Here is an 11,698-nt window from a genome sequence, read left to right on the forward strand (position 1 = left end):
GTCAAGTATAACCATTGTGTTGACTTTTTTCAGTGTATTGATGGTGCATTGATAAGTTCGGAGGTTAATACTCTAAACAGTTCAGATTCGGATCCCTGCAAAAACGTCGACACGGGTACCACTTTTGTATTTTATTGGTCGTCAGGAAAAAAAAAAACATACATGAAAAAAAGAAATTTGTCCTTGTCAAATAAAATATAAGGGGTAACACTGATGTTTTTCATCAGTCATCATGGGAAAAAAACATAAGGGGTGGCACTGTCGTTTTTCTTTGGTCGTCATGAAAAAAACCATATGGGGTAACACTGTCGTTTTTTATCAGTCGTCATGAAAAACAACACAAGGGGTAAGACTGTTGTTTTTTATCGGTCGTCATGAAAAAAAACATAAGGGGTAACACTGTTGATTTTTATTGGTCGGCATGAAAAAAAACATAAGGGGTCACACTGTTGTCTTTTATCGGTCGTCATGAAAAAAAACATAAGGGGTAACGCTGTCGTTTTTTATCGATCGTCATGAAAAAAAACATTGACAGGGGTACCGCTGTTGTTTTTTATTGGTCGTCATGAAAAAAAACACAAGGTGTAACACTGTTGTTTTTATCGGTCGTTATGAAAAAAACAAAAGGGGTAGCACTGTCGATATTTATTAAATAAAACATAGGGGGTAACACTGTTGTTTTTCTTTGGTCGTCATAAAAAAAACCGTTTTAATCAAATGAAACATGACCGTTTTAATCAAATGAAACAAACCGTTTTAATCAAATGAAACATGACGGGTAACACTGTCGTTTTTTATCGTCGTCATGAAAAAAACATTAGGGGTAACACTGTCGATATTTATCAATTAAAACATAGGGGGTAACACTGTCGTTTTTATCAAATGAAACATGGGGGTAACACTGTCGTTTTTATTAAATGAAACACTGTCGTTTTTTATCGGTCGTCATGAAAAAAACATAAGGGGTAACACTGTCGATATTTATCAATTAAAACATAGGGGGTAACACTGTCGTTTTTATCAAATGAAACATGAGGGGTGACACTGTAATTTTTCTTTGGTCGTCATGAAAAAACCCATAAGGGGCAACACTGTTGTTTTTTATTGGTCGTCATGAAAAAAAACATAATGGGAAACACTGTTGTTTTTTATTGGTCGTCATGAAAAAAAAAAAAAGGGGTAACACTTGTTTTTTATTCGTCGTCATGAAAAAAAACATAAGTTATAAAGTCAAGTATAACCTTTGTGACGTCTCTATCCAGTTTCTCGATAGTGCATTGTTAAGTTCGGAGTTTAGCGCTCTGAACAGCTCATGTTCGGATCCCCGTACAAACGTCGACAGGGGTGTCACTGTTGTTATTTATTGGTCAACATGGAAAAAATATGAGGGTTAACTGTCGTTTTTTATCGGCCGTCATGAAATAAATATAAGGGGTAACACTGTCGATATTTATCAAATAAAACATAGGGGGTGACACCGTTGTTTTTCTTTGGTCATGAAAAAAACCACAAGGGGTAACACTGTTGTTTTTTATTGGTCGTCATGAAAAAAAACATAAGGGGTAACACTGTTGTTTTTTATTGGTCGTCATGAAAAAAAACATAGGGGGTAACACTGTCGTTTTTTATAGATCGTCATGAAAAAAAACATAAGGGGTAACACTGTTGTTTTTTATTGGTCGTCATGAAAAAAAACATAAGGGGTAACACTGTTGTTTTTTATTGGTCGTGGTAGTCTTTGACAAATAAAATATAAGGGGTATTGTCATATATAACCTCAGACATATTTAAGATTAAAATCTCTGTGTGAAATGGAGAGTGCTGTGAGCTAAACCCCTGGAGACCGGGGTTCAAGTCCGGTTGATGTCATCTGTTGGAAAACTCTTATCTCTATTTCATGTGAATTATAAAGTCAAGTATAACCTTTGTGAAGTCATTATCCAGTGTCTCGATGGTGCATTGTTACGTTCGGAGTTTAAAACTCTAAACAGCTCATGTTCAGATCCCTGCAAAAACGTCGACAGTGGTGCTACTGTTGGTATTTATTGGTCAACATGGAAAAGAACATGAGAGTAAACTCTGTCATTTTTTATAGGCCGTCATGAAATAAATATAAGGGGTAACGCTGTCGATATTTATCACATAAAACATAGGGGGTGACACTGTTGTTTTTCTTTGGTCATGAAAAAAACCACAAGGGGTAACACTGTTGTTTTTTATTGGTCGTCATGAAAAAAAACATAAGGGTTAACACTGTTGTTTTTTATTGGTCGTCATGAAAAAAAACATAAGAAGTAACACTGTTGTTTTTTATTGGTCTTCATGAAAAAAAACATAAGGGGTTACACTGTCGTTTTTTATTGGTCGTCATGAAAAAAAAAACATAAGGGATAACACAGTTGTTTTTTATAGGTCGTCATGAAAAAAAACATATGGGGTAACACTGTTGTTTTTTATTGGTTGTCATGAAAAAAAACATAAGGGGTAACACTGTCGTTTTTTATTGGTCTTCATGAAAAAAAACATAGGGGGTAACACTGTTGTTTTTTATTGGTCGTCATGAAAAAAAACATAAGGGGTAACACTGTCGTTTTTTATTGGTCATCATGAAAAAAATATAAAGGACAACACTGTTGTCTTCGACAAATAAAATCTAAGGGGTATTGTCATATATAACCTCAGACTTATTTAAGATTAATATCTCTGTGTGAAATGGAGAGAGCTGTGAGCTAAACCTCTGGAGACCGGGGTTCGAGTACGGTTGATGTCATCTGTTGGAAAACTCTTATCTCTATTTCATGTGAATTATAAAGTCAAGTATAACCTTTGTGAAGTCTTTATCCAGTGTCTCGATGGTGCATTGTTACGTTCGGAGTTTAACACTCTAAACAGCTCATGTTCGGATCCCTGCAAAATCGTCGACAGTGGTGCCACTGTTGTTATTTATTGGTCAACATGGAAAAGAACAAGAGGGTTAACTCTGTCGTTTTTTATAGGCCGTCATGAAATAAATATAAGGGGTAACACTGTCGACATTTATCAAATAAAACATAGGGGGTGACACTGTTGTTTTTCTTTGGTCATGAAAAAAAACACAAGGGGTAACACTGTTGTTTTTTATTGGTCGTCATGAAAAAAAACATGAGGGGTAACACTGTTGTTTTTAATTGGTCGTCATGAAAAAAAACATAAGGGGTAACACTGTTGTTTTTTATTGGTCAACATGGAAAAGAACAAGAGGGTTAACTCTGTCGTTTTTTATAGGCCGTCATGAAATAAATATAAGGGGTAACACTGTCGATATTTATCAAATAAAACATAGGGGGTGACACTGTTGTTTTTCTTTGGTCATGAAAAAAAACACAAGGGGTAACACTGTTGTTTTTTATTGGTCGTCATGAAAAAAAACATGAGGGGTAACACTGTTGTTTTTAATTGGTCGTCATGAAAAAAAACATAAGGGGTAACACTGTTGTTTTTTATTGGTCGTCATGAAAAAAAACATAAGGGGTAACACTGTCGTTTTTTATAGGTCGTCATGAAAAAAAACATAAGGGGTAACACTGTCGTTTTTTATAGATCGTCATGAAAAAAAACATATGGGGTAACACTGTCGTTTTTTATTGGTCGTCATGAAAAAAAACATAAGGGGTAACACTGTTGTTTTTTATTGGTCGTCATGAAAAAAAACATAAGGGGTAACACTGTTGTTTTTTATTGGTCGTCATGAAAAAAAACATAAGGGGTAACACTGTTGTTTTTTATTGGTCGTCATGAAAAAAAACATAAGGGGTAACACTGTTGTTTTTTATTGGTCGTCATGAAAAAAAACATAAGGGGTAACACTGTTGTTTTTTATTGGTCGTCATGAAAAAAAACATAAGGGGTAACACTGTTGTTTTTTATTGGTCGTCACGAAAAAAAATATAACAAGTAACACTGTTGTTTTTTATTGGTCTTCATGAAAAAAAACATAAGGGGTAACACTGTTGTTTTTAATTGGTCGTCATGAAAAAAAACATAAGGGGTAACACTGTTGTTTTTTATTGGTCGTCATGAAAAAAAACATACGGGGTAACACTGTCGTTTTTTATTGGTCGTCATGAAAAAAAACATAAGGGGTAACACTGTTGTTTTTTATTGGTCGTCATGAAAAAAAACATAAGGGGTAACACTGTTGTTTTTTATTGGTCGTCATGAAAAAAAACATAAGGGGTAACACTGTTGTTTTTTATTGGTCATCATGAAAAAAAACATAAGGGGTAACACTGTTGTTTTTTATTGGTCGTCATGAAAAAAAACATAAGGGGTAACACTGTTGTTTTTTATTGGTCGTCATGAAAAAAAACATAAGGGGTAACACTGTTGTTTTTTATTGGTCGTCACGAAAAAAAACATAACAAGTAACACTGTTGTTTTTTATTGGTCTTCATGAAAAAAAACATAAGGGGTAACACTGTTGTTTTTAATTGGTCGTCATGAAAAAAAACATAAGGGGTAACACTGTTGTTTTTTATTGGTCGTCATGAAAAAAAACATACGGGGTAACACTGTCGTTTTTTATTGGTCGTCATGAAAAAAAACATAAGGGGTAACACTGTTGTTTTTTATTGGTCGTCACGAAAAAAAACATAACAAGTAACACTGTTGTTTTTTATTGGTCTTCATGAAAAAAAACATAAGGGGTAACACTGTTGTTTTTAATTGGTCGTCATGAAAAAAAACATAAGGGGTAACACTGTTGTTTTTTATTGGTCGTCATGAAAAAAAACATACGGGGTAACACTGTCGTTTTTTATTGGTCGTCATGAAAAAAAACATAAGGGGTAACACTGTTGTTTTTTATTGGTCGTCATGAAAAAAAACATAAGGGGTAACACTGTTGTTTTTTATTGGTCGTCATGAAAAAAAACATAAGGGGTAACACTGTTGTTTTTTATTGGTCGTCATGAAAAAAAACATAAGGGGTAACACTGTTGTTTTTTATTGGTCGTCATGAAAAAAAACATAAGGGGTAACACTGTTGTTTTTTATTGGTCGTCATGAAAAAAAACATAAGAAGTAACACTGTTGTTTTTTATTGGTCTTCATGAAAAAAAACATAAGGGGTAACACTGTCGTTTTTTATTGGTCGTCATGAAAAAAAAAACATAAGGGATAACACAGTTGTTTTTTACAGGTCGTCATGAAAAAAAACATATGGGGTAACACTGTTGTTTTTTATTGGTCGTCATGAAAAAAAACATAAGGGGTAACACTGTCGTTTTTTATTGGTCATCATGAAAAAAATATAAAGGACAACACTGTTGTCTTTGACAAATAAAATATAAGGGGTATTGTCATATATAACCTCAGACATATTTTAGAATAAAATCTCTGTGTGAAATGGAGAGAGCTGTGAGCTAAACCCCTGGAGACCGGGGTTCAAGTACGGTTGATGTCATCTGTTGGAAAACTCTTATCTCTATTTCATGTGAATTATAAAGTCAAGTATAACCTTTGTGAAGTCTTTATCCAGTGTCTCGATGGTGCATTGTTACGTTCGGAGTTTAACACTCTAAACAGCTCATGTTCGGATCCCCGCAAAATCGTCGACAGTGGTGCCACTGTTGGTATTTATTGGTCAACATGGAAAAGAACAAGAGAGTTAACTCTGTCGTTTTTTATAGGCCGTCATGAAATAAATATAAGGGGTAACACTGTCGATATTTATCAAATAAAACATAGGGGGTGACACTGTTGTTTTTCTTTGGTCATGAAAAAAAACACAAGGGGTAACACTGTTGTTTTTTATTGGTCGTCATGAAAAAAAACATAAGGGGTAACACTGTTGTTTTTAATTGGTCGTCATGAAAAAAAACATAAGGGGTAACACTGTCGTTTTTTATTGGTCGTCATGAAAAAAAACATAAGGGGTAACACTGTTGTTTTTTATTGGTCTTCATGAAAAAAAACTTACGGGGTAACACTGTCGTTTTTTATTTGTCGTCATGAAAAAAAAAACATAAGGGATAACACAGTTGTTTTTTATAGGTCGTCATGAAAAAAAACATATGGGGTAACACTGTTGTTATTTATTGGTCGTCATGAAAAAAAACATTAGGGGTAACACTGTTGTTTTTTAATTGGTTGTCATATAAAAAAACATAAGGGGTAACACTGTCGTTTTTTATTGGTCTTCATGAAAAAATATAAAGGGCAACACTGTTGTCTTTGACAAATAAAATATAAGGGGTGTTGTCATATATAACCTCAGACATATTTTAAATTAAAATCTTTGTGTGAAATGGAGAGAGCTGTGAGCTAATCCCCTGGAGACCGGGGTTCAAGTCCAGTTGATGTGTTGGAAAACTCTTATCTCTATTTCATGTGAATTATAAAGTCAAGTATAACCTTTGTGTATAACTTATCCAGTGTCTCGATGGTGCATTGTTACGTTCAGAGTTTAACACTCTAAACCGCTCATGTTCGGATCCCCGCAAAATCGTCGACAGTGGTGCCACATTTGTTATTGATTGGTCAACATGGAAAAGAACATGAGAGTTAACTCTGTCGTTTTTTATAGGCCGTCATGAAATAAATATAAGGGGTAACACTGTCGATATTTATCAAATAAAACATAGAGGGTGACACTGTTGTTTTTCTTTGGTCATGAAAAAAAACACAAGGGGTAACACTGTTGTTTTTTATTGGTCGTCATGAAAAAAAACGTAAGGGGTAACACTGTTGTTTTTTATTGGTCGTCATGAAAAAAAACATAAGGGGTAACACTGTTGTTTTTTATCGGTAGTCATGAAAAAAACATAAGGGGTAACACTGTCGTTTTTTATCGGTCGGCATGAAAAAAAACATAAGGGGTAACACTGTCGTTTTTTATCGGTAGTCATGAAAAAAACATAAGGGGTAACACAGTCGTTTTTTATTGGTCGTCATGAAAAAAAAAAACACTGTTGTTTTTTATTGGTCATCATGAAAAAAATATAAAGGACAACACTGTTGTCTTTGACAAATAAAATATAAGGGGTATTGTCATATATAACCTCAGACATATTTAAGATTAAAATCTCTGTGTGAAATGGAGAGAGCTGTGAGCTAAACCCCTGGAGACCGGGGTTCAAGTCCGGTTGATGTCATCTGTTGGAAAACTCTTATCTCTATTTCATGTGAATTATAAAGTCAAGTATAACCTTTGTGAAGTCTTTATCCAGTGTCTCGATGGTGCATTGTTACGTTCGGTGTTTATCACTCTAAACAGCTCTTGTTTGGATCCCCGCAAAATCGACAGTGGTGCCACTGTTGTAATTTACTGGTCAACATGGAAAAGAACAAGAGAGTTAACTCTGTCGTTTTTTATAGGCCGTCATGAAATAAATATAAGGGGTAACACTGTCGATATTTATCAAATAAAACATAGGGGGTGACACTGTTGTTTTTCTTTGGTCATGAAAAAAAACACAAGGGGTAACCCTGTTGTTTTTTATTGGTCGTCATGAAAAAAAACATAAGGGGTAACACTGTTGTTTTTTATTGGTCGTCATGAAAAAAAACATAAGGGGTAACACTGTTGTTTTTTATTGGTCGTCATGAAAAAAAACATAAGGGGTAACACTGTCGTTTTTTATAGATCGTCATGAAAAAAAACATACGGGGTAACACTGTCATTTTTTATTGGTCGTCATGAAAAAAAACATAAGGGGTAACACTGTTGTTTTTTATTGGTCTTCATGAAAAAAAACATAAGGGGTAACACTGTCGTTTTTTATTTGTCGTCATGAAAAAAAAAACATAAGGGATAACACAGTTGTTTTTTATAGGTCGTCATGAAAAAAAACATATGGGGTAACACTGTTGTTATTTATTGGTCGTCATGAAAAAAAACATAAGGGGTAACACTGTTGTTTTTTATTGGTTGTCATGAAAAAAAACATAAGGGGTAACACTGTCGTTTTTTATTGGTCATCATGAAAAAAATATAAAGGGCAACACTGTTGTCTTCGACAAATAAAATATAAGGGGTATTGTCATATATAACCTCAGACATATTTTAAATTAAAATCTCTGTGTGAAATGGAGAGAGCTGTGAGCTAATCCCATGGAGGCCGGGGTTCAAGTCCGGTTGATGTCATGTGCTGGAAAACTCTTATCTCTATTTCATGTGAATTATAAAGTCAAGAATAACCTTTGTGTTGAATTTATCCAATGTCTCGATGGTGCATTGTTACGTACAGAGTTTAACACTCTAAACCGCTCATGTTCGGATCCCCGCAAAATCGTCGTCAGTGGTGCCACTGTTGTTATTTATTGGTCAACATGGAAAAGAACATGAGAGTTAACTCTGTCGTTTTTTATAGGCCGTCATGAAATAAATGTAAGGGGTAACACTGTCAATATTTATCAAATAAAACATAGGGGGTGACACTGTTGTTTTTCTTTGGTCATGAAAAAAAACACAAGGGGCAACACTGTTGTTTTTTATTGGTCGTCATGAAAAAAAACATACAGGGTAACACTGTCGTTTTTTATTGGTCGTCATGAAAAAAAACATAAGGGGTAACACTGTTGTTTTTTATAGATCGTCATGAAAAAAAACATACGGGGTAACACTGTCGTTTTTTATTGGTCGTCATGAAAAAAAACATAAGGGGTAACACTGTTGTTTTTTATTGGTCGTCATGAAAAAAAACATAAGGGGTAACACTGTCGTTTTTTATAGATCGTCATAAAAAAAACATACGGGGTAACACTGTCGTTTTTTATTGGTCGTCATGAAAAAAAACATAAGGGGTAACACTGTCGTTTTTTATTGGTCGTCATGAAAAAAAACATAAGGGGTAACACTGTTGTTTTTTATTGGTCGTCATGAAAAAAAACATAGGGGGTAACACTGTCGTTTTTTATAGATCGTCATGAAAAAAAACATAAGGGGTAACACTGTTGTTTTTTATTGGTCGTCATGAAAAAAAACATAAGGGGTAACGCTGTTGTTTTTTATTGGTCTTCATGAAAAAAAACATAAGGGGTAACACTGTCGTTTTTTTATTGGTCGTCATGAAAAAAAAAACATAAGGAATAACACAGTTGTTTTTTATAGGTCGTCATGAAAAAAAACATATGGGGTAACACTGTTGTTATTTATTGGTCGTCATGAAAAAAAACATAAGGGGTAACACTGTTGTTTTTTAATTGGTTGTCATATAAAAAAACATAAGGGGTAACACTGTCGTTTTTTATTGGTCTTCATGAAAAAATATAAAGGGCAACACTGTTGTCTTTGACAAATAAAATATAAGGGGTATTGTCATATATAACCTCAGACATATTTTAAATTAAAATCTTTGTGTGAAATGGAGAGAGCTGTGAGCTAATCCCCTGGAGACCGGGGTTCAAGTCCAGTTGATGTGTTGGAAAACTCTTATCTCTATTTCATGTGAATTATAAAGTCAAGTATAACCTTTGTGCATAACTTATCCAGTGTCTCGATGGTGCATTGTTACGTTCAGAGTTTAACACTCTAAACCGCTCATGTTCGGATCCCCGCAAAATCGTCGACAGTGGTGCCACATTTGTTATTGATTGGTCAACATGGAAAAGAACATGAGAGTTAACTCTGTCGTTTTTTATAGGCCGTCATGAAATAAATATAAGGGGTAACACTGTCGATATTTATCAAATAAAACATAGAGGGTGACACTGTTGTTTTTCTTTGGTCATGAAAAAAAACACAAGGGGTAACACTGTCATTTTTTATCAGTCGTCATGAAAAAAAACACAAGGGGTAACACTGTTGTTTTTTATTGGTCGTCATGAAAAAAAACATATGGGGTAACACTGTTGTTTTTTATCAGTCGTCATGAAAAAAAACACAAGGGGTAAGACTGTTGTTTTTTATCGGTCGTCATGAAAAAAAACATAAGGGGTAACGCTGTCGTTTTTTATCGGTCGTCATGAAAAAAAACATTGACAGGGGTACCGCTGTTGTTTTTTATTGGTCGTCATGAAAAAAAACACAAGGGGTAACACTGTTGTTTTTATCGGTCGTCATGAAAAAAAACATAAGGGGTAACACTGTCGTTTTTTATCGGTCGGCATGAAAAAAAACATAAGGGGTAACACTGTTGTTTTTTTATTGGTCGTCATGAAAAAAAACATATGGGGTAACACTGTCGTTTTTTATCAGTCGTCATGAAAAAAAACATAAGGGGTAACACTGTCGTTTTTTATCGGTCGGCATGAAAAAAAACATAAGGGGTAACACTGTTGTTTTTTATTGGTCGTCATGAAAAAAAACATATGGGGTAACACTGTCGTTTTTTATCAGTCGTCATGAAAAAAAACACAAGGGGCAAGACTGTTGTTTTTTATCGGTCGTCATGAAAAAAAACATAAGGGGTAACGCTGTCGTTTTTTATCGGTCGTCATGAAAAAAAACATTGACAGGGGTACCGCTGTTGTTTTTTATTGGTCGTCATGAAAAAAAACACAAGGGGTAACACTGTTGTTTTTATCGGTCGTCATGAAAAAAAACATAAGGGGTAACACTGTCGTTTTTTATCGGCCGTCATGAAATAAACATAAGGGGTAAACCTGTCGATATTGATCAAATAAAACATAGGGGGCAACACTGTTGTTTTTCTTTGGTCGTCATGAAAAAAACCACAAGGGGTAACTGTCATTTTAATCAAATGAAACATGAGGGGTAACACTGTCGTTTTTTATCGGTCGTCATGAAAAAAACATAAGGGGTAAATAACACTGTCGTTTTTATCAAATGAAACATGAGGGGTGAGACTGTCATTTTTCTTTGGTCGTCATGAAAATAACCATAAGGGGTAATAAAAAACTGTTGTTTTATATCGGTCGTCATGAAAAAAACATAAGGGGTAACACTGTCGTAATTTATTGGTCGTAATGAAAAAAACATATTTGAAAATGAATAAATAATTGTCCTTGTCAAATAAAATATAAAGGGGTAACACTGTTGTTTTTCATCAGTCATCATGGAAAAAAAACATAGGGGGTAACACTGTCGTTTTTATCAAATGAAACGTAAAGGGTAACACTGTAGAATAGAATAGAAACACACACACACACACATTATATATTGAACGGTCCCAAGTCCACACCATGGACATATTGGGCTAGCGGCTAGCCCCACCACTATAATATGTCCATGGCCCCACCAGGAAGAAAAATAATCTCCGTTCACTTCAACCAATATGTCCATGACTTCAACAGAGAAACACTCTGAGCATGCGCATTTCAATGTTTCCAGTCCATTACACATTGCATTGGGCTGGTGGGGCTAGAGCCCCTTGGTCCTACAGACGAACTCAGCCGGAAGAAGCAAGCCAGGGTCGACTAAAAATTAAATAAAAGCTCCAAACTTGTCATTTTATAGTACTTTCTGGGGAGATTATTTTTTAAATATATATATATATATATAAAAAAATATATATTATATTTTTATATCCATATTTGTTTTCATTTTCATTTTATTTTATTTTTTTCTTGTGAGAGTAGCGACTTGCCCCTAATGACCCAACCCGGTATCAAGCGATTTCGTGCTCATGCGCACAAACATTATTAATCTATTTAATCGTGACCCAGATTACGATTGTCCGACTTTTTTAGTGCTACACAGAACGAAATGTAAACCAATGCATTCCGTTTTGACGTGCTCCACAAAACAAAACGAGAG

General features: G+C 34.6%; 1 long non-coding RNA gene across 1 annotated transcript; it reads right to left on the bottom strand.

Annotated features, from left to right (window-relative positions):
- Positions 1–284: 284 nt before the first annotated feature.
- On the bottom strand, positions 285–11,474 carry LOC132449918 (uncharacterized). The gene is made up of 2 exons (XR_009523702.1): positions 11,124–11,474; positions 285–446 (listed from the first exon to the last, which is right to left on the bottom strand). It is a non-coding gene; the product is annotated as an uncharacterized LOC132449918 (long non-coding RNA).
- Positions 11,475–11,698: the final 224 nt, after the last annotated feature.

The sequence above is a fragment of the Gadus macrocephalus genome, chromosome 21 (genome assembly GCF_031168955.1).
Source record: "Gadus macrocephalus chromosome 21, ASM3116895v1".
In the NCBI taxonomy this organism is placed as follows: Eukaryota; Metazoa; Chordata; class Actinopteri; order Gadiformes; family Gadidae; genus Gadus; species Gadus macrocephalus.